Source organism: Bos indicus, chromosome 27, assembly GCF_029378745.1.
Source record: "Bos indicus isolate NIAB-ARS_2022 breed Sahiwal x Tharparkar chromosome 27, NIAB-ARS_B.indTharparkar_mat_pri_1.0, whole genome shotgun sequence".
Lineage (NCBI taxonomy): Eukaryota > Metazoa > Chordata > Mammalia > Artiodactyla > Bovidae > Bos > Bos indicus.
The window spans coordinates 24,548,324-24,571,840 of NC_091786.1; the positions used below are offsets into that span (position 1 = coordinate 24,548,324).

The 23,517-nt window shown below is 41.0% G+C and overlaps 1 protein-coding gene and 1 long non-coding RNA gene across 2 annotated transcripts in view; one reads left to right on the plus strand and one right to left on the minus strand.

Moving 5' to 3' along the window:
- PRAG1 (PEAK1 related, kinase-activating pseudokinase 1) overlaps positions 1–8,121 on the minus strand; it is a 71,348-nt gene extending 63,227 nt beyond the window's left edge. Inside the window, exon 1 of the mRNA XM_070781312.1 lies at positions 5,331–8,121. The gene's annotated coding sequence lies outside the window, so the exon portion shown is untranslated. The remainder of the gene's footprint in view (positions 1–5,330) is intronic.
- The window catches only part of LOC109553382 (uncharacterized), a 53,899-nt gene that overhangs the window by 16,020 nt on the left and 14,362 nt on the right, over positions 1–23,517 (plus strand). The window lies entirely within an intron of this gene.

A 23,517-nucleotide genomic window follows, 5' to 3' on the forward strand; every position in this document is an offset into this window, starting at 1 on the left:
GGGGACCTCATCTTTTCCTTATGTAATTTCTATCATTACAAGCTGAAGGGAAGCCTTGTTATGTGTTATGGTAACACATAACAAGGTGATGTGTTACCAAAAAAAGTCAGTACAATCTTAGCCTCATTGCAACTTCGGGTGGTGGCATGCTGGGCAGAGCTAAATTCTAGCAGAGCCAAGAGCCTGGACACTGTTGATAAACAGCTTAAAAGACTGGAAGCTGTATCACCCAGAAAAGAGGATGTGATGCAGAGAAGGAGCAATAGGATTCTATTTTTATCTATACGAGTTGGGAGGTGATGTGGAAGTGGGGCTTTGCTTATATGAAAGCTATGACTAGTGAGGTTAACTTATACGGAGGCTCTCTACATTTAAAAATGGAAGGAACTGCTTTGTAACTGGTGAGCACACTCTTAACACTTGTCAGATTTAAGGACTTGTGTTCAGATGATTAATCGAGTTATAATGAAAGAGATGCCTGCATTACATGAAACTAGAGAGACACAAATCAATTGCAAATCCAGCCTTCTTTTAATCTATGATGGTTTCCAATTTACTTAAGCCTTTCAAGAGATACAGCACCTAGAAAACAAGTAAGATTTTGGTTTCATCTGTACAGATGAAAAGCTTTTATGCAAGCTTTTGGGAGGGGAAGAATGGAAAGGGGGAAGGTTTGTCCAATATCAATCTGGATGGTTTTGTTTTAGTAGGTCCATCTTGAAAACAACTGTCTTTCACAAGGCGGTACAAATTTTGTTCCCTCCTTCACAACTGGGACATAACTCAGCACATTCCCCCTTCACTATTCATGGGGGATTGGTTCCAGGACCCCCACAGATACGAAAATCCATAGATGCTCAAGTCTTCTATGTAAAACCCAGTACTACTGTCAGCCTTCTGTATTCATGTGTCCTGCATTTGTGAATTCAGCCAACCTTGGTTGAATTTTGACTATAAGTACACCAGGATTTCAGGCATTCTAAAACCTTCAAAAGTTTGAAAAATAATGTTTGGTTGCTTTTCCATGTTAATTGACAGTGACTTGGAGTACCAAATAATTATGTCTCTAGCCTTATCTGAAAAATGAGAGTGCTAATGGTACCTTCCTCATAGAGCTGTTTTTAACAGAAAATGAAACAATACTTGGAAAGCACCTAGCACAGTGTGGACGTGGGAAGTTTCAGCCATTGTGAGGAATATACAGTTGGCCCTTGAATGTACAGGTTTAAACAGCACTGGTCCACTTTTATGTGAACTTTTTTCCATAAATATATTGGAAAAATTTTTGGAGATTTGCAACAATTTGAAAAAACTTGTAGATGAACCATGTAGCCCAGTGAAATGAAGAAAAGAAAGTGAAGTCACTCAGTCATGTCTGACTCTTGCAACCCTCATGGACTGTAGGCTACCAGGCTCCTCAGTCCATGGAAATTTTCCAGGCAAGAGTACTGGAATAGGTTGCCATTTCCTTCTCCAGGGGATCTTCTTGACCCAGGAATTGAACCTGGGTCTCCTGCATTGCAGGCAGATGCTTTACTGTCTGAGCCACCAGGGAAGCACTATGTAGCCTAGAAATATCGATAAATATGATACAGTATTGTAAGTATTGTGTGTAAATACTCTTCCTTTGAGGGATTTTCTTAACATTTCAAGATATAATAGTTCTATCACTCCCAAAATTTCCCTCATGCCCCTTTGTGACCATTCTGTCATCTCTCAGTTCAGTTCAGTTCAGTTCAGTCACTCAGTGATGTCTGACTCTTTGCGATCACATGAATTGCAGCACGCCAGGCCTCCCTGTCCATCACCAGCTCCCAGAGTTCACCCAAACTCATGTCCATTGAGTTGGTGATGCCATTCAGCCATCTCATCCTCTGTCGTCCCCTTTTCCTCCTGCCCCCAATCCCTCCCAGCATATCAGACTCTTTTCCAATGAGTCAACTCTTCACATGAGGTGGCCAAAGTATTGGAGTTTCAGCTTTAGCATCAGTCCTTCCAATGAACACCCAGGACTGATCTCCTTTAGAATGGACTGCTTGGATCTCCTTGCAGTCCAAGGGACTCTCAAGAGTCTTCTCCAACACCACAGTTCAAAGGCATCAATTCTTTGGTGCTCAGCTTTCTTCACAGTCCAACTCTCACATCCATACATGACCACTGGAAAAACCATAGCCTTGACTAGATGGACTTTGTTGGCAAAGTAACGTCTCTGCTTTTGAATATGCTATCTAGGTTGGTCATAACTTTCCTTCCAAGGGGTAAGCGCCTTCTAATTTCATGGCTGCAATCACCATCTGCAGTGATTTTGGAGCCCCCAGAAATAAAGTCTGGCACTGTTACCACTGTTGCCCCATCTATTTCCTATGAAGTGATGGGACCAGGTGCCATGATCTTCGTTTTCTGAATGTTAAGCTTTAAGCCAACTTTTTCACTCTCCTCTTTCACTTTCATCAAGAGGCTTTTTAGTTCCTCTTCACTTTCTGCCATAAGGGTGGTGTCATCTGCATATCTGAGGTTATTGATATTTCTCCTGGCAATCTTGATTCCAGCTTGTGCTTCTACCAGCCCAGCGTTTCTCATGATGTACTCTGCATGTAAGTTAAATAAGCAGGGTGACAACATACAGCCTTGACGTACTCCTTTTCCTATTTGGACCCAGTCTGTTGTTCCATGTCCAGTTCTAACTGTTGCTTCCTGATCTGCATATAGGTTTCTCAAGAGGCAGGTCAGGTCGTCTGGTATTCCCATCTCTTCCAGAATTTCCCACAGTTTATTGTGATCCACACAGTCAAAGGCTTTGGCATAGTCAATAAAGCAGAAATAGATGTTTTTCTGGAACTCTCTTGCTTTTTCCATGATCCAGCGGATGTTGGCAATTTGATCTCTGGTTCCTCTGCCTTTTCTAAAACCAGCTTGAACATCAGGAAGTTCACAGTTCACGTATTGCTGAAGTGTGGCTTGGAGAATTTTGAGCATTACTTTACTAGCGTGTAAGATGAGGGCAATTGTGCAGTAGTTTGAGCATTCTTTGGCATTGCCTTTCTTTGGGATTGGAATGAAAACTGACCTTTTCCAGTCCTGTGGCCACTGCTGAGTTTTCCAGATTTGCTGGCATATTGAGTAAAGCACTTTCACAGCATCATCTTTCAGGATTTGAAATAGCTCAATTGGAATTCCGTCACCTCCACTGGTTTTGTTTGTAGTGATGCTTTCTAAGGCCCATTTGACTTCACATTCCAGGATGTCTGGCTCTAGGTGAGTGGTCACACCATCGTGATTATCTGGGTCATGAACATCTTTTTTGTACAGTTCTTCTGTGCATTCTTGCCACCTCTTCTTGATATCTTCTGCTTCTGTTAGGTCCATACCATTTCTGCCCTTTATCGAGCCTATCTTTGCATGAAATGTCCCCTTGGTATCTCTAATTTTCTTGAAGAGATCTCTAGTCTTTCCCATTCTGTTGTTTGCCTCTATTTCTTTGCACTGATCACTAAGGAAGGCTTTCTTATCTCTCCTTGCTATTCTTTGGAACTCTGCATTCAGATGTTTATATCTTTTCTTTTCTCCTTTGCTTTTCGCTTCTCTTCTTTTCACAGCTATTTGTAAGGCCTCCCCAGACAGCCATTTTCCTTTTCTGCATTTCTTTTTCATGGGGATGGTCTTGATCCCTGTCTCCTGTACAGTGTCACGAACCTCCGTCCATAGTTCATCAGGCACTCTATCTATCAGATCTTGTCCCTTAAATCTATTTCTCACTTATACTGCATAATCATAAGGGATTTGATTTAGGTCATACCTGAATGGTCTAGTGGTTTTCCCTACTTTCTTCAAATTCAGTCTGAATTTGGCAATAAGGAGTTCATGATCTGAGCCACAGTCAGCTCCCGGTATTGTTTTTGCTGACTGTATAGAGCTTCTCCATCTTTGACTGCAAAGAATATAATCAATCTGATTTCGGTGTTGACCATCTGGTGATGTCCATGTCTGGAGTCTTCTCTTGTGCTATTGGAAGAGGGTGTTTGCTATGACCAGTGCTTTCTCTTGGCAAAACTCTATTAGCCTTTGCCCTGCTTCATTCCATATTCCAAGGCCAAATTTCCCTGTTACCCCAGGTGTTTCTTGACTTCCTACTTTTGCATTCCAGTCCCCTATAATGAAAAGGACATCTTTTTTGACATCTGTCATCTCTATCCCCTGGCAATCACTGGTCTAATTTCTGTCCCTATCATGTTGCCTTTTCCAGAAAATTATTTTAAACTTATAAAGTGGGGGTTCCCTCATAGCTCAGTTGGTAAAGAATCTGCCTGCAATACAGGAGACCTGGGTTTGATTCCTGTGTCAGGAAGATCCCCTGGAGAAGGAAATGGCAACCCACTCCAGTATTCTTGCCTGGAGAATCTCATGGACAGAGGAGCCTGGTGGGCTACAGTCCATGGGGTCACAAGAGTTAGACACAACTTAACAACTAAACCACCACCACCATAAAAGATGTCACATTTTGAATCTGGCTTCTTTCATCTAGCATAATGCTTTTGATATTCATCCATGTTGCTCCATATAGTGATATGTTCTTTTTTTATTGCTGAATAGTATTCCATTATATGGATATACCACATTTGATGACCCACTCATCAATTGATGGAGATTTCATTTCTTTCTGAGTTTTGGTGATTTTGAATAAAAATTCACTTTGAAAGTTTTTTTTTTAACCTTTAATCATCTCTGGTATTTAGTTATCCAAGCTATTTATTGATTGATTGATTTTTAGCCATGCCATATGGCATGTGGGTTCTGAATAAGAATCAAACCCTCACCCCCTGCATTGGAACTCCTGAGTTCCAGGGAACTGGAATTCCCCCACCAGGGAAGTCCTCTGTATTTTTAATTTGATTTGATATTAAGGGATTATCTTTTGCCATTTCAACTGAAGCATTCATTCTGAAATATAATGGTAACTAGGGCAGGCTGCTCATGGCAACTTAGCATGCTGGTACTGCTGCTAAGTCACTTCAGTCATGTCTGACTCTGTGCGACCCTATAGACGGGAGCCCACCAGGCTCCCCCGTCCCTGGGATTCTCCAGGCAAGAACACTGGAGTGGGTTGCCATTTCCTTCTCCAATGCATGAACGTGAAAAGTGAAAGGGAAATTGCTCAGTTGTGTCCGACCCTCAGTGACCCCATGGACTGCAGCCTTCCAGGCTCCTCCATCCATGGGATTTTCCAGGCAAGAGTACTGGAGTGGGGTACCATTGCCTTCTCTGCAACTTAGCATAGATACTCCAAAAGGTAGCCTTTTTCCTGTACTTGTCATTCTAGGCCTTTGACTTACCATGTGGAGAAAACACCACTTCTGTGTATTTGAACAGGCAAGTATCCTGCTCTCAGAATGAAGGGACTCAGAAGGTCGTGGCTGTAGCTGCCTGAGATCCAGTCATTTCCCTTTTGCAATAAGGCTATGATGTAAATAATCATATGTGAATAGGTTTTCAACATTACCCGTGGGAAATTAGGAGCTGAACTTCAATTCTTCAAACTCTGTTCCATTTTGAAAATTACTTATCTGAGGAGTAAGAAGAAAAAGTACATATAAAGACATCAAGGGTCTAAGATAGGTGAGTGCTGATTTATTATACAGTGTATTCACTTAAAATGAAATTTGTCTTTTAGATTCATTTGCCTCAGGCATCACAGTGTTGCAACACACCACGGTATCACATTGCAAAACTCTGACTGTTAAAAACGTCTTTTTCTGTCTCACCTTCTTTTCCCAGACAAAAAGGAGACGGGGGAAAGAGGAGATAAGGAAGGAAAAGGGAGTAAGGGGTGAGAAGAAGGAAGTAGAAACCTTGGGTAATTATATAGCACCTTTGATGTTAGAATTTCAAAAGGTGTTTCCAAAATCAACTCACTTGACACTACCTGACTGTCAGGATCAGGGAAACAAGGCAGGAACCCGAATGGGTTTTTGCAGAGAACCACTGGGCAATGGTGAATTTCATGTGTCAACTTGGCTGGGCCATGGGCACCTGGATATTTGGTTCAACGTTATTCTGGACGTTTCTGGTGAAAGTGTTTTTTGGAGGAGATAAACATTTAAATTGGTAAATTTCCATAATAGGAGTGGGCCTCATCTAGTCAGTTGAAGAGCTGAATAGAACAAATATTTGACCTCTGGAGCAAGAGGGAATTCTGCCAGTCCACTGCCTTGGGACTTGAATTGCAATTCTTTGTTGGGTCTCCAGACTGTCAGCCTACCCTGCCAACTTGGGATTTATCAAATGTCCATGATTACATGAACCAATTTTTAAAAATAAATAGATATAGATGTATAGATACATTCACACATCCTCTTGATTCTATTTCTCCAAAGAACCTTTACAGATTTGTGTAAGTCAGTGGCAGAATGAGAAGAGTCATCTGGATGGAGACAGGAGAGTCCAGTGGGTTAATGGTAGAGGCCCTGGAGCCAATTAACCAACTTCAAATCAAGGCTCTGCCATTCATTAACTGGGCTTCTCAGTGGTGCTAGTGGTAAAGAACCCACACGCCAGTGTAAGAAATATAAGAGACCTGAGTTCAATCCCTAGGTTGGGAAGATCCCCTGGGGGAGGGTATGGCAACCCACTCCACTATTCTTGCCTGGAGAATCTGCATGGACAGAGGAGCCTGGCGGGCTGCAGTCCAGAGGGTCACAACGAGTCAGACATGACTAAAGCAACTGAACACACAATCATTAGCTGTTTGCTCAGTCTCCTTATCTGGGGAGCAATTCTACCTACCATAGCTCTGAGTATGAAGGAGTCAGGGCTCTGGAAACTCAGCTGCGATTATCATTTCAATTAATATCTGAGTTCTACTGGCACCTGTTTTCTAGATCTGCTCCCCTACTCCAGTGGCAGAGTTGAATAAGACACTGTGTGGCCTGCAAAGCTGAAAATGTTTACTATCCTGCCCGTTCTTGAAAAAGTGTACTGACCTCTGAAGTACGATATGGGAAAATCTGACAGAAATACTTCACAAGTAATTTGACTAGATGATGTTCTTTTTAAATTAGGAACACATTCTTGCAAATCTTGAAGCTGGTCGTTTTATATTTGATTCAGACAATCTTGTTAAGTCTGTGCCGTGCAGTTTATCATGTTTGAGCAGAAATTAGTCATCCTTATGTTTTCTTGAGTAGGCTCCTTCTGAATCTGTTAAAAGTGCCAATATCATGAGTAGCAGACTTCTCAAAGATTTCATTTTTGATTAGTTTGGGAATTAGTAATTTGGCCTAACCACCTTAGAGAAAAGGACAGAAATAATTACTTTAAAACGGGGAACATTAGCTGGGTTTGGGAGTGACAAGGTAAGGAATTCTGTTGGGATTATCTCATCTGAATGAGTGTCAGTCAAGGCACGCCAAGAACATTTCTCTTAAGAGCAAAAGGATATGTGTCTAGGGTGGCTGGTACACTCATTTACTAAATGATGGATAGCTATAGATATAGACATGCATCCCCACATATGTCACAAATACACATAAGCACATGTATGTATTTCAGGCACACCAATCTTCTTCCTGTTGAGACTTACTTTGTTATAGTTTTTCTATTGCTTCCAAGAGACGGAGGTAGCCCTGTCTTCATTCTGTGCCTCTTTTGATCCTAGGCTATGTTAGACTGACTGCAATGGTGACCACACTGGTGATGTCAAAATAGGTTGCATTCAGCCTTGCAGGTCCTCCTCACAGACAATATCCCATCACCCTTCATTATCACTATGCTCACTTCTCTTTAAATTTCTTCCCAGGGCAAATGCCTAAGCAGTGACTGGGAGAATCTTCCACTGCTTGGAGAATGATATCATAAGAAAGACTCAAGGGGTATCCATCTACCCAAGAAGGGTACCTGCCACAGGTTGTGATAAGAACAGGGTGATAGGGATGGGGAAGACTAGTTATCCTGACATAAGGGGTGTTTCCTGGCAGATGTGATTTCTGATTAGAATCTTAAAAGGTGAGCAATGGCTATTTCCAAGAAAGTAAAGAAGAACATCAAGGAGGAGAAGGAAAGAGTTTGAGCAAAAGGGTGCAAATGGTCAGAAGTCCCTGGCAGGCACTGGTCATCGGCTCTATAAAACACAGCCATCCCCGCCCCCACGCCCTCCCCCACCACCACTCCCCTTTAAATTCCTGCCTCTCTCTACTGCTCACTGCCACCCTGGATGTTTCCAGGGGAAGGTGAATGAAATCAACACTGTAATTGAGGAAGTGAGTGCCTTCTGACCTCTGGTCTCTGTTAAACCCTAACCTCTCTGTCCGTTTCTCCCTCTGTAATAGTCTCATATTAGGAAGCACCACTACCAGTTCACTCCTCCACATACCTTGCATGGCAGGCTTGCTTCCATTGTAGCTTTTCCACAGAATACTCTTTATCTGGATTAAATGAGAGGCTTGATCTGCCAGGGGCTTCCCTGGTGGCTCAGAGGGTAAAGCATCTGCCTGCAATGCAGGAGACCCGGGTTTGATCCCTGGGTCAGGAAGATCTGCTGGAGTCAGCCCACTCCAGTACTCTTGCCTGGAAAATCCCATGGATGGAGAAGCCTGATAGGCTATAGTACATGGTGTCACAAAGAGTCTGACACGACTGAGGAACTTCACTTTCATTTTCACTTTTGATCTGCCAATAATGCTGTTTAACCAAAGAACTATCTTTGGTAATAAAGACTTTCCTTATTTATTGAAACTATTGTAACGCTGAAGAAGCTGAAGTTGAACGGTTCTATAAAGACCTATAAGACCTTTTAGAACTAACACCAAAAAAGATGTCCTTTTCATTATAGGGGACTGGAATGCAAAAGTAGGAACTCAAGAAACACCCGGGGTAACAGGCAAATTTGGCCTTGGAATATGGAATGAAGCAGGGCAAAGGCTAATAGAGTTTTGCCAAGAGAAGGCTATGGTCATAGCAAACACCCTCTTCCAACAACACAAGAGAAGACTCTAGACATGGACATCACCAGATGGTCAACACCAAAATCAGATTGATTATATTCTTTGCAGCCAAAGATGGAGAAGCTCTATACAGTCAGCAAAAACAAGACCGGGAGCCGACTGTGGCTCAGATCATGAACTCTTTATTGCCAAATTCAGACTGAAATTGAAGAAAATAGGGGAAATGACTAGACCATTCAGGTATGACCTAAATCAAATCCCATATGATTATACAGTGACAGTGAGAAATAGATTTAAGGGACAAGATCTGATAGATAGAGTGCCTGATGAACTATGGACGGAGGTTCGTGACACTGTACAGGAGACAGGGATCAAGACCATCCCCATGGAAAAGAAATGCAGAAAAGGAAAATGGCTGTCTGGGGAGGCCTTACAAATAGCTGTGAAAAGAAGAGAAGCGAAAAGCAAAGGAGAAAAGAAAAGATATAAACATCTGAATGCAGAGTTCCAAAGAATAGCAAGGAGAGATAAGAAAGCCTTCCTTAGTGATCAATGCAAAGAAATAGAGGCAAACAACAGAATGGGAAAGACTAGAGATCTCTTCAAGAAAATTAGAGATACCAAGGGGACATTTCATGCAAAGATGGGCTCGATAAAGGGCAGAAATGGTATGGACCTAACAGAAGCAGAAGATATCAAGAAGAGGTGGCAAGAATGCACAGAAGAACTGTACAAAAAAGATCTTCACGACCCAGATAATCATGAAGGTGTGATCACTCACCTAGAGCCAGACATCCTGGAATGTGAAGTCAAGTGGGCCTTAGAAAGCATCACTACAAACAAAACCAGTGGAGGTGATGGAATTCCAGTTGAACTATTTCAAATCTTGGAAGATGATGCTGTGAAAGTGCTGCACTCAATATGCCAGCAAATTTGGAAAACTCAGCAGTGGCCACAGGACTGGAAAAGGTCGGTTTTGATTCCAATCCCAAAGAAAGGCAATGCCAAAGAATGCTCAAACTACCACACAATTGCCCTCATCTTACACGCTAGTAAAGTAATGCTCAAAATTCGCCAAGCCACACTTCAGCAATATGTGAACCGTGAACTTCCAGATATTCAAGCTGGTTTTAGAAAAGGCAGAGGAACCAGAGATCAAATTGCCAACATCCGCTGGATCATGGAAAAAGCAAGAGAGTTCCAGAAAAACATCTATTTCTGCTTTATTGACTATGCCAAAGCCTTTAACTGTGTGGATCACAATAAACTGTGGAAAATTCTGGAAGAGATGGGAATACCATCAGGAAGCAACAGTTAGACCTGGACATGGAACAACAGACTGGGATCCAAATAAGAAAAGGAGTACGTCAAGGCTGTATATTGTCACCCTGCTTATTTAACTTCTATGCAGAGTACATCATGAGAAACGCTGGGCTGGAAGAAGCACAAGCTGGAATCAAGATTGCCGGGAGAAATATCAATAACCTCAGATATGCAGATGACACCACCCTTATGGCAGAAAGTGAAGAGAAACTAGAAAGCCTCTTGATGAAAGTGAAAGAGGAGAGTGAAAAAGTTGGCTTAAAGCTCAACATTCAGAAAACAAAGATCATGGCACCTGGTCCCATCACTTCATGGGAAATAGATGGGGAAACGATGGAAACAGTGTCAGACTTTATTTTTGGGGGCTCCAAAATCACTGCAGATGGTGATTGCAGCCATGAAATGAAAAGACGCTTACTCCTTGGAAGGAAAGTTATGATGAACCTAGATAGCACATTCAAAAGCAGAGATATTACTTTGCCAACAAAGGTCCATCTAGTCAAGGCTATGGTTGGTTTTTCCAGTGGTCATGTATGGATGTGAGAGTTGGACTGTGAAGAAAGCTGAGTGCAGAAGAATTGATGCTTTTGAGCTGTCCCTTGGACTGCAAGGAGATCCAACCAGTCCATTCTAAAGGAGATCAGCCCTGGGTGTTCTTTGGAAAGTGAAAGTGAAGTGGCTCAGTTGTGTCCGACTCTTTGCGACCCTGTGGACTGTAGCCCACTAGGCTCCTCCATCCATGGGATTCTCCAAGCAAGAATCCTGGAGTTGGTTGCCATTTCCTTCTCCAGGGGATCTTCCCGACCCAGGGATTGAACCCAGGTCTCCTGCATTGCAGGGAGACACTTTAACCTCTGAGCCACCAAGAACTGATGCTAAAGCTGAAACTCCAGTACTTTGGCCACCTCATGCGAAGAGTTGACTCATTGGAAAAGACTCTGATGCTGGGAGGGATTGGGGGCAGGAGGAGAAGGGGACGACAGAGGATGAGATGGCTGGATAGCATCACCGACTCGATAGACATGAGTTTGGGTGAACTCCGGGAGTTGGTGATGGACAGGGAGGCCTGGCGTCTGCGATTCATGGGGTCACAAAGAGTCGGACACAACTGAGCGACTGAACTGATTGTTGACTAACTAACAATGCATGCCGAATGACACCCATGTTTTATTCAAGCCAGGTAGTATGCTAAGTGCATTGTGTAAGTAACAGATTCTTTCTTGACAGAAGTCATGGGCTCAGATGTCAGTCTAGTGGTTTTATAAACATCTTCTGTTAAGATTCAGTGTTAGTAAAGTGTCTGCAGGATCTGATTTAAACTTTCAATAAAACAGTGGGGCATGTGAAATTTACATGTTTAATTCTTTACTGAATTTTTTCCTCTAATGTTCACAAATGTAGACATATCTCTTTTCTGAATTAAATAGTAAGACTTTTAATAAAGCACTCCCTGAATAAAAACTTTAGAAAATCTGCTGCTGACTTTGATGGGTGGAAGATGGAGCTGGTATGTCAGTGTTGATATTTGCTGGTGGTCTGGGTCTTGCCTACATAATATGGTTTTATGTAGCGATGTGGGCACTGCCTTACACAGTAATGTGACATGATCCTTGATATCCAGCACATTTTGGAGCAAAACTATGACACTAAGACCCTTCTGACAGGCTTCCACTTTGCCCTGTACAACATTACAATGGGGGCATTCTTTTTCCAAGACAGTCATTGAGACCAGCACTATCAGATTATGGCTTGTTAGCTATTTATCACTTTGGTTTGGTGTAGAAACCACGAATCCCTAATCACTCACAACTTAAAAAGACCACGTTATCAGAAAAGAAAGTTTTAAAGAAATATTTTAAACATTAAGTCACAAACTTTCTAAACCCTTAAAGAAATCTGACTTTCCATGCAAATATTTAAATAATATACAAAGCAGTCAAATTTGATCACTTTTTAAAGTGACCCCTTCTATTTTATGTATTTAATGTGAAGAGGACTGGAGGACAGAAATAATTTCATGGCTCCTTCTAGGATTTAATCACAAACACCTTGTTTTTTACTTCTAGGAGACATTATAAAGGCAAGTTGGGACTTGATAAGAAGGGCCTGGCTGATATGATTATGTCTGATGCATTTGTCAATTGATTGAGAAGATCAGATTTCAGAAGTAACTAGGACATAGGAAGCAATTTCCTGAAACTGATAGCCCAGTGCTGGGTGAGGGAGGAGTTTGCACAGAGAGGCCTTCCCCCACCCCCCATCTGAGTAACAGCCTTCTGCTCTGTGTTCCCATCACAAGCATCCTTTGCACATGCCTAGTCTAATATTTTGGAGAAGGCAATGGCACCCCACTCCAGTACTCTTGCCTGGAAAATCCCATGGATGGAGGAGCCTGGTAGGCTGCAGTCCATGGGGTCACTAAGGGTTGGACACGACTGAGCAACTTTACCTTCACTTTTCACTTTCACGCATTGGAGAAGCAAATGACAATCCACTCCAGTGTTCTTGCCTGGAGAATCCCAGGGACGGGGGAGCCTGGTGGGCTGCCCTCTATGGGGTCGCACAGAGTCGGACACGACTGAAGCGACTTAGCAGCAGTCTAATATTTATATCAGGAGGTTTCACGATATGTCCATTCATCTGCTGTTACTGGACTGTGAGCTCCCTTGATACCATGCATATGTTCTTTGTATTGTTTTCCTAAATCCTGGGCAGAGTAGATGCTCAATGAGCATTTTGGATGAAAGAAAGGAAGGAAAGTAGGAAGCGAGGGCGGGAGAGAGAGAGGAAGAGGCAAAAGTTTATCTATAATGTTTACAAAGATATTGAGCAAAGTAGAACATGTACTTAATTTGATGAATCATTTTACTAGTAATAAAGTATGATTAATTTAAGATTCAAATACAAGTTATAATTTAACAGGTACTCTAGGCTGTTAAATGAAAAATAGGTGCAATACATTTTAAAAAGCTTTCAAGTCCTAAATATAAACTGAACAGATGAGATTTTTCATCCTCAAGAATTACCTGGATATTAGCTTTGGAAAGTGTAAAAGGTAAAAAGAAAGAGGGAAAGTACTGAAATGAGATTAGGTGGATTCTTGGCATAAATATATCCAGTCACTATAAACTTCCAAAGGAATTTAAAAAGCACCTAAGAAAATATTGCTAAAAGAAAGTAGCTCAACTTATTGTCTGTACATCTTAAACCAAAATATTTTAGTAAGTCCTACTGATAAGTGGTTGATTTAATTCTTTGTATAAAAAGTCTTTTTTTTTAACCTGGATAATGTAAATATATTGGTTAATCATTGGAGGACTGCCAGTCTTCTTCTTTATTCTACTTTTTAAACCACCAGCAGATTGTAAATCCTTGAAGTTTGCTTGGAGTTATCTTAGGTAAAGTCCAAAGTTTAAGGTAGTATTCAATAAACCATAAACCTCACCACCAAAGTCCCCTGATGCAGAGAAGGGCCAAAGGACACTCAATATTCTGGCTTAGTCCTTACTCAGCCTGCCTTCAACCTGTTTCTCTAAAGATTCATCATTCTTGGACTTTCACCCATGACTTATCCAGATTTTCTTTAAAATAAACTTTTTTATTTTAGAACAGTTTTGATTTATAGAAAAATCACAATTGTATGAAGAATTCCCATATATTTTGTACCAAATTTCCCCTATTATTAGCATCTTACATTAGTAAGTTATACTTGTTACAATTAATGAACCAATATTGGCACATTCTTATTTATTAACACCATAGTTTATACAGATTTCCTTAGTTTTAACCTAATATTCTTTTTCTGTTCCAGGATCCTGTCCTGGGTACCACCTTTCTTTTTGCTGTCAAATTTTCTTAGGCTCTTCTTGACTGTAACAGTTATCCGACTTGCCATGTCTTTGATGAAGTTGACAGTTTTGAAGAACTTGTTATTTTTCATGTCCAATCCTTTAGGACCCCATGGACTACAGCATGCCAGGCTTTCCTATCTTTTGCTGTTTCTTGGAGTTTGCTCAAACTCATGTCTATTGAGTCAGTGATGATGTCCAACCATCTCATCCTCTGTCGCCCTCTTCTCTTTCTGCCTTCAGTCTTTCCCAGCATCAGGGTCTTTTCCAATGAGTTGCATGAGTTGGCTCTTCACATCAGGTGGTTAACTGTTCGGACTAGTCGTTAGGTATTTTGTAGAATGCCCCTCAGTTGGGATGTTTTTCTCATTAGACTGGGGTTATAAGTTTTGGGGAGGAAGACCCCACATGAAGGGCACCTCTCATCACATCATATCTAGAGAATGTACCACCCATGTGACCTGTCACTGATGGTGTTGACCTTGAGCTCCTGGCTGAGGTGGTATCTGTCAGTTTTCCCCACGGCAGAGTCGCTCCTCTCCTCCTAGTTCCATAGGAGGAAGGAAGCCACTAGACAGAACCCACACTTAAGAAGTGGAGGGTAATCCCATTTCAGTTGCTTTGTTTGCAAGTATTTTCTCCCATTCTGAAGGTTGTCTTTTAGCTTGGTTTATGGTTTCTTTTGCTGTGCAAATCTTTTAAGTTTATTTAGGTCCCATTTGTTTATTTTTGTTTTTATATTTTCATTACTCTAGGATCAAAAAAGATCTTGCTGTGATTTATGGCAAAGAGTGTTCTGCCTGTTTTCCTCCAAAAGTTTTATAGTATTCAACCTTAGATTTAGGTCTTTAATCCATTACGAGTTCATTTTTTTGTATGGTGTCAGGGAGTGTTCTCATTTCATTCTTTTACATGTAGCTATCTAGGTTTGGAAAAGAATCTAAAAAAGAATGGATAAATGTATAACTGACTCACTTTGTTGTACACCTGAAACTAACACAATGTTGTAAATGAACTATACTCAATACAAATTTTTAAAAAAGAAATAGACAGTTATCCTTCACCTCCTGGAGGGCAGAGTACAGAAATTATTTGGAATTTTTCTGCACAAGCACTTTGTCTCTTCTTCGCCATTTATTTATTTATTCAGTCATTTATTTATATACACACAGACTTGTGGATATTTATTTTTACTTTCAAATAGCATCACCAATTCAATGGTGAATTCAATGAATTTGAGCAAACTCCAGGAGTTAGTGGAAGTCAGAGGAGCCTGGCATGCTGCAGTCCATGGGGTCACAAAGAGTCAGACACGACTTAGTGATTGAACAACAACAATAATCTAATTCTACTTTATTTTTTTGCTCAAATTGTTCCAGTTTTGTCTATTAGGAGCTCTTTTGACTCTTGAATCCCTTTGATGTACTTCTGTCATTGTGGAGTTTTCTTTCTCTTTTTTTCAAGTCACATAAAAGAAAAAAACTTTCTGGCACTGTAAGATACTCCAGACTCAACTTGGATGTTTCCTGCCCCAGTTCTAGAATCAGCCATGTTTCCAAATTGTCCTGGTTCCTTTTATTGGAGGGTGCTATAAGAAACCAAGATCTGAGGTCTAGGTGGGCTTGGTGTACCTTGCCTCCAGTTCCTGACACAGCAAGGAAATTCACCTGTGTATATTAGCTTATATTTCTATGCCTGTCCACAAATATTCATATATGTAACCAAAGCGTATACAGATGCATAGATACTGATATTCAGCTAAACATACAATTTTCCCAATGTGGATTCATTAATACATGGTTCATTGTATAGCCTTTTCCCTTTGGCTTATCTGTAAATTCTCATACCAACAGTGGAACATCTGACTTCCACTGTTGGTCATTCATTTATTTTAGCATATAGGTATAGCAAATCTCGGAGAAGGCGATGGCACCCCACTCCACTACTCTTGCCTGGAAAATCCCATGGACGGAGGAGCCTGGTAGGCTGCGGTCCATGGCGTCGCTAAGAGTCGGACACGACTGAGCGACTTCCCTTTCACTTTTCACTTTCACGCATTGGAGAAGGAAATGGCAAGCCACTCCAGTGTTCTTGCCTGGAGAATCCCAGGGACGGGGGAGCCTGGTGGGCTGCCGTCTATGGAGTCACACAGAGTCGGACACGACTGAAGTGACTTAGCTTAGCTTATAGCAAATCTAAATTTTTTTCATCTGTATCCCCATTGGAAACAACTTTATCAACTCAAGCACAAAGCTTGCTTATGGTTTCTTTTTGTTTTTTTAACCCATTCCTCCTTCTCACAGCTGATGGATCTGCACCATCACCTCTGCTCATACCTACACATACAGCTTCTCAAGGGAAAATATGTATAAATATTGTTTAGTTTCTTTTATCTTTGGCCTTACAAACTCCACTCATTTCCAAAGTTACCAGGATCAACAGTGATTTTCCCCAAGCCCCGGAAACCTCTTGATAGGTTGTTTAATTCATTAACAATATGGTTAACTTGTTTCACCACATTCTCATTCCATCCCTGGGATCCGAAATCTCCGAGATGATTTTTTTTTTTAATTTGTATACATCAAGGTTCATGCTTTAATAATAATGTTTTAAATTATTTAACATCTAGCAAAACTAATAAACTATGGCCTACCTTGTGTCAGGCCCCATAACAATGTCATTCTGTGGGATTTTACCTTGTAGTTTTCTTGGAACAGTCTTGGTATGTCCCTACTTAATTAAGCCATAGGCATCCCAGTTTCAGAAGCACGGACTACAGAGACTGACTTGTGATATTTATGGCCCTATCTCTAAAATCCTGGAATTCTTTAGATTTATGTAACCATATCTCTCTTAATGATTCCAGAATCTGCAAAACATGATCTATTTGGAGAACTGCATTTGCATAAGGTTAGAACTGTTTTTTTTTTTTTTTTTCTTCCTTACTGCTCTTTTGCTCTTAGTAAAATAAAAGTAAACTGCAGGGGAGAATAATAACTACCATAGTCAATCCTATCTTTTGTCTAGAACAAATGCCAGCATCACAACTTAAATACAAACCCCTTTGTCAATCAGGGTTCGCTTAAAACAACAATTAAGTTGCTCTACACTGGTAAGTGATCTGCTATGTTGTTTTTTATGGGCTTTATTTGTTGCACCAACCACATTATCTAAACAGCTAGTGAAATCATACTGGTGATTTTATATAGTGCAAAATTATGCCAGTAAAGGAAGGAAAGGCAATGGTTGTTTGTTGCTGTTATTGTTGGGTGTGGGTGGGGGAAAGTACTGGCTGGAATTAGCAAATAAACAAATAAATTTTCTTCCTTAAGGACATTCGTCCTTTGTAAATCTTTCCAACTTCATCTTGCCTAACTCCCAGGATGATCATCTACCACATGGTGATGTAAGGTAGTCCCCAGTGGGGACTATTTATTTCTACTGCTGCCATGACAGGTTGACGGGTGGGAGTGATGCTCTGGAGTTGTATGAGTTGAGAAGTTTAAGAAAAATATACTTAAAATCATAACATTTATGTAATAAGATACTGGACTGTATCTTTTGATGTGCAAAATACTGCCACAGTGAGAGATGCAAGCATCCCTGGGGGTGGGGCCCCCCCACCTGTGGTAGGGGGTGCTGCTGGGTGGGACTTTTCCGAATGTTATATAGAGCAAACAGCCACCCCTTGTGCAAAGGGAAACCTGGAACCCAGAGAAGGAACCCAGGATCAGATGCTTCAGGTTGAGTTGTCCTTTGACGCTTAGCAATGTTGATCAGGTGTATTAACAGAACTGCATGTTTGAAGAGACAGAAAATGATTTTCCCCCAAGTTTTCCAGAATGTTATTTTTTGATCGTGGGAGGTAGGCATAGTTCGTCATGCAAACATTTGCTTTTGAATAATTGAGAGGAAGAACCAGCCTTTTCAGAAATGACAAGATTACTTGAAATTCTGTTCACATCAGGCTGCAGGAACCGCTGAGAAAAGGAATGGCTGGACTGGGTCATGCAGCCTGGACTGTTGTCACTGCCCTCGTGAGTGTGATTGCAGGTGAAATGTGCCTGGCTTTGGCAGGGTTCTCAGGACTCCCGTGATTGCCATGCCTGAGCTCTGAAGGTCAAACTATTATCATCTTAAGAGAAGGGTGGGATTTCACCGAAAGGGAAGAAATAGTGATCATTATCCCAGGGAAAGGGCTTCCCTGATGGCTCAGATGGTAATGCAGGGTCTGCCTGTAATTCAGGAGATCCAGATTCAATCCCTGGGTCAGGAAAATCCCCTGGAGAAGGGAATGGCTACCCATCCCAGTATTCTTGCCTGGAGAATTCCATAGACAGAAGAGCCTGGCAGGCTACAGTTCATTGGATCGCAAAGAACTGGACTCAACTGAGTGACTAACACTTATCCCAGGGGAGGAGGAGTCTGGGTTTGAACCAGACTGGAAGGATTCTTCACTTTTTTTTCTGGGAACTGAGTTGGGCTTGGACTCTGAAGTGTGGGGAGCCCCATGGAACCTAGACCTGGATGCAAAGGTTGGATCTGAGCCTGAAATCCTAAGAGTATCCAACCCTAGAAGCAGTAGTGAATTTCACTTAGTTTATGACACTGTCTTCTGTAAAGTTTTATGAAAAGCCTGATCTCAGATGTACTATATGCCAGTGTGCTTTGGGGGTTAGGGAAAACCAGGGCCCTTCTTGGAGGCTGGAGAAAAAAATGCTTATGACAACAGATGCCTGGCCCAGTAGAGCTATACTCTAATATAAGAAGGAGCAGCAGCAGTAACAAAGGCTGCAGTTCAAAAAAGCAAGAATAAAAGCCAACCCCAAAACTTGCCCCTGAGAACACATGTGATGACACCTTGAAAAACCTCAGATTATCTGGGAGGCATGGGGTGAAGGTGTATGTGAATGTTGAGAATTGAGGGCCACATCCGATTAACTAAGCCTGGAGGGGCTCATTCAATAATATCTTGGGAGAGCAAAGATGATAACCTAATTTCAGTTCAAGGTCACAGCTTGGAAATGCCAGGGACACAGAAGTCACACTCAGTTTTCTTCAGCTCCTAAGCTTGTGTCTATGAATTTTCTACCATGAAAGGAATGCTACTGCACAGCAAAAGCAAATTCAGTAGCTAATTTGAAAAACAGACATTTAAAAATAGAGCAATGTAGGAGTCATGCTGCCCGCTGTCTCTTCTTCCCATACGTCAGGATATATGTGCTTTCCTATGCACACAAGTTCACTCTTCTCTCTCAAGCATCCTCAGTGCAAGTGGAGGACTTAAGGCTCTTTACAATCTTAAAACCTTCAATTATAACCCACACTAACATAACAAAGGTAATAAAATGTGGAAGCTTGCCAAACATTTGTATAGTACCATGCCATTCACAAAGAACTTCAAAAAATTTGATCTCGTTGGAACAACACTTTCTTGCCAGTTAACCGTGTAGGTGTCTTTTATTTTCTTTCAGTTCATTTTTTTTTTTTTTTAAAGCAACAGCTCATTTTTAAAGACTGGGCAGACAGAAGCTCTCACTAGCTTTCTAGATTCACCACACAGGAAAACAATGTTCAGCTTCCTTTTTTTGTTGGTATCACATCCCTGATTTCTAAACAAATACATGAAGTGGGTCTCTAAACTCTGAATGGAAGTAAGCTAATCATTGACATTCAAGACACTTTATTACTTGACACACTTAAGCAAAAAATGCTCAGCCACTCTGCAAACTAAGTTTCTATTGTTGTGAAGCATTTTCTCCTTAAGGGGCCCACACAGCCCTGCTGAGGTTCCTGGTAGACTGACCTATCTGCTTTTTTTTTTTTTGGCACCCTCATATTGCTCCAGTCAGAGATGGGCACAAAGGGCATGGGTACCATTATTGAACAGAAAAAAATAAGATAATTGCCACCAAGGGACCACTCCTTCAGTCCCAGGCATTTGCTAACAAATGACAGATTAAATCTTCTTAACTACCATGTGATGTATTGATTATAATCCTATTTCACAGGTGAAAAAAAAATGAGGCTGTGATATTGTTATATAATAAGAAATATATATTTGGTGTTTGTCCTCAATTATCACAATCCTTGTAATTTCCTGAGAAATAGGGTAGGGGTGATAAAAGCATCTTTTTTTATCATATGTGTTCTTAGTCCTTGGTTCCTGACACAGAAGCTTCTAAACGTTTGGGATCTCTGGAGTGTAAGAATGTCTTTCTGTATGCTAATGAGTTGACTGGAGGCTGGGGTCCTCTAGAGAGCTCAGGGTGGGGGCTGGTCACCAGAAAGTCCATGATTAGACGCTAGGAAATTTCATCCCCACCCGCCGACTGCCAGGTGGAGGGGAGGGAGTAGAGATTGAGGTAATCACCAATGACTATGATTTACTCACTCATGCCTACGTAATGAAACTGCCATAAAATGCCCTAAACATGGCAGGGGGTGGTTGGAAGTAATTTAAAGAGCTTCCTGGTTGGCAAACACATTAAGGTCCTGGGAGGTGGTATGCCCACATACTTTGCCCTGAGAATCCCTTGCACTGGCTATTCCTGAGATGTATCCTTTATAAGAAGCTGGTAATACTAAATAAATTGTCTTCCTAAGTTCTGTGCGGAGAAGGCAATGGCACCCCACTCCAGTACTCTTGCCTGGAAAATCCCATGGATGGAGGAGCCTGGTAGGCTGCAGTCCATGGGGTCACTAAGAGTCGGACACGACTGAGCGATGTCACTTTCACTTTTCACTTTCACGCATTGGAGAAGGAAATGGCAACCCACTCCAGTGTTCTTGCCTGGAGAATCCCAGGGACAGGGGAGCCTGGTGGGCTGCTGTCTACGGGGCCGCACAGAGTTGGACACGACTGAAGTGACTTAACAGTAGCAGAGTTCTGTGAGTTGATCTAGCAAATTAGCAAATCCAAGGGGAGGATTATGGGAATCCCTGATTTATAGCCAGGAGGTCAGAAGTATGGGAGGTCCAGAACCTGCATTGGATGTCTGAAGTGAGGGCAGTTTTGTGAGACTGAACCTCAATTTGTGGAGTCTGATGCTAACTCTGGGAAGCCAGTGTCATAACTGAGTTAAGTTGTAGGACACAGTTGGTGTCCAGAGAGTTGGAGAATTGCTTGGGTGGAAAACCCACACTTGGTGTCACAAACTGTTATATTAAAAATAGTTTATAGACACTCCGAGAGACACACTTGTCTAATTTCACACATCCTGAGAGTGTGAGAGCTGGGATTTGAACTGAATTCCCCAGATTTTAATTCTGTAATACTGCGTTGTCTATTGTTTTGTCTGGTTAACTTCTGGAGCATTCTTATTCATCCTGGTGCTGATAAAAAATAAATGTATTTCATGAGAAACCCACAGTGGCACTTGAAAATGAACATTTTTAAATCTTTACAAGAAAAAAACAAAACATAAATACACCACTGAATGTCACAGTGAGTGACATTTGTGTCACTGGAGTGCTGTCATTTGGAAATTAAGTCTCTGGTCCCAGGTTTACTATGGATTGAAAATAATTCTGATACAATAAATGGTCTCTCGCTTTCTTCTACTCTTTCAAAACATAAGCAACTCAGTTATCTGTGTTTTTGCTTATGAGTTAATATGAAACTTCAGGAAACCACATTATTCATTCAGTGGAACCATTTGGGGAAAAGGTGTGATAAAAATTAGAGGATCACTCCCACTAATAATTTCATCACCAGCAGCAAAACCAACAGCATAATCATCACCACCACCCACCACCACCAAGATCACCATCACTGTGGTGATCATTCCCACCATCATCAGATTTTCTTAGGACAGAAGTGGTCAATTTCTCCTCCTCATGTGAATATCACATTTATGATTTTCCTTTCACTGAAAAGTTATAACCTATCACTATCCAAGCCTATTCAGACCTCAAACATTTAAACATGGCTCTTACATGATACAGACTTTTATTCAGTAAAAGCAAATAGTCAATCTGCATTGATGGCAGAGGTAGTTTACAAATTTCTCTTTGATCAAATTCTTCTCATCGTTTATTAGAAAGTAGTCAGCCTTCAAAAATGTCTTTGAAGTAAGTTTGAATATATGCTTTCCCTGACTCATTCTCTTCACACATCCCAACACACACACACATACCGCTGCTGCTAAGTCACGTCAGTCGTGTCCAACTCTGTGCAACCCCATAGACAGCAGCCCACCAGGCTCCCGTCCCTGGGATTCTCCAGGCAAGAATACTGGAGTGGGTTGCCATTTCCTTCTCCAGTGCATGAAAGTGAAAAGTGAAAGTGAAGTCACTCGGTCATGTCTGGCTCTTTGTGACCCCATGGATTACAGCCTACCAGGATCCTCCATCCCTGGGATTTCCCAGGCAAGAGTACTAGAGAGGGGTGCCATTGCCTTCTCTCTCTCTCACACACACACACATGTAATTCTATAATAACATTTCACTCTTCCTTATGAATTTGTGTTATACAAATATGAATGTCCCTCTCACCACCTGTCTTTTGAGGTCCTAGATTAACACACTTCATGACTAATAAACTGGGAATCAGACTTTGCTCTCTGTACATGTAGCTTCTAATCTATAGTGACCTGTGTTATGAGCAGAATCCCTGTTTAAAAATGATAACAAGTAGATAAGACTAAGGTTAATTTCTTAATCAACCAATTAGATATTGTACACACAAACAGATATTGTCCTTTTTTAGATGTCAGTATTAATCTGTTAAGAATCCATCTGAAACTGCTGTCAAAATCTGGGACATCCCTTATTTTATGATAGCAAATTCTCCCTGTTCAAAATGGATTTGAATTTTGAAAAAGGCCTCATTCAGAGGCAAGCTATTGAATAAAGAGAATAATCACACTGGGTATGACAGATTGTTTTTTGTTTTTTGGTTAAAAACAAGCTTTTACTGAAATGTAATACAGTGATTCTGAGTGCATAAGTAAAAATTCTGGGGATGGTGATTTTTATGGAAAAAAAATAGAAAAAGGAAGTCATGATTTCATTAAGTAAACAACAAAAATAAATTTTAACTTTAACTTTCTTGAATAGCATGATCAGTGTAATGGAGTTTAGGACAAAGAATAGCTAACAGTCTTCAAAATTTTTATTCATATGTCCAAAAAGATGTATGAAAAGTTTAAAAATGCTGTAATAGGACTTCTTTTGTGTGGTTTCCAACTTGACTTTAAAAATAATTCACAAAATAGGACACCAAAATATTTTGAGAAATAGCCTCTGCACTGAAATTCAGGTATAACCTTCTTTGGCTGAATTTTGAAGGTTAATAATATTTTAATAAAGTTCTAGTAAACTCACTTAAAAATTAGATTAATGCTTGATAATCGTCTTTCTTATTCATCTGTCTCCCCCAAGAGTTGAAGGGCTTTGCAGATTTGAGA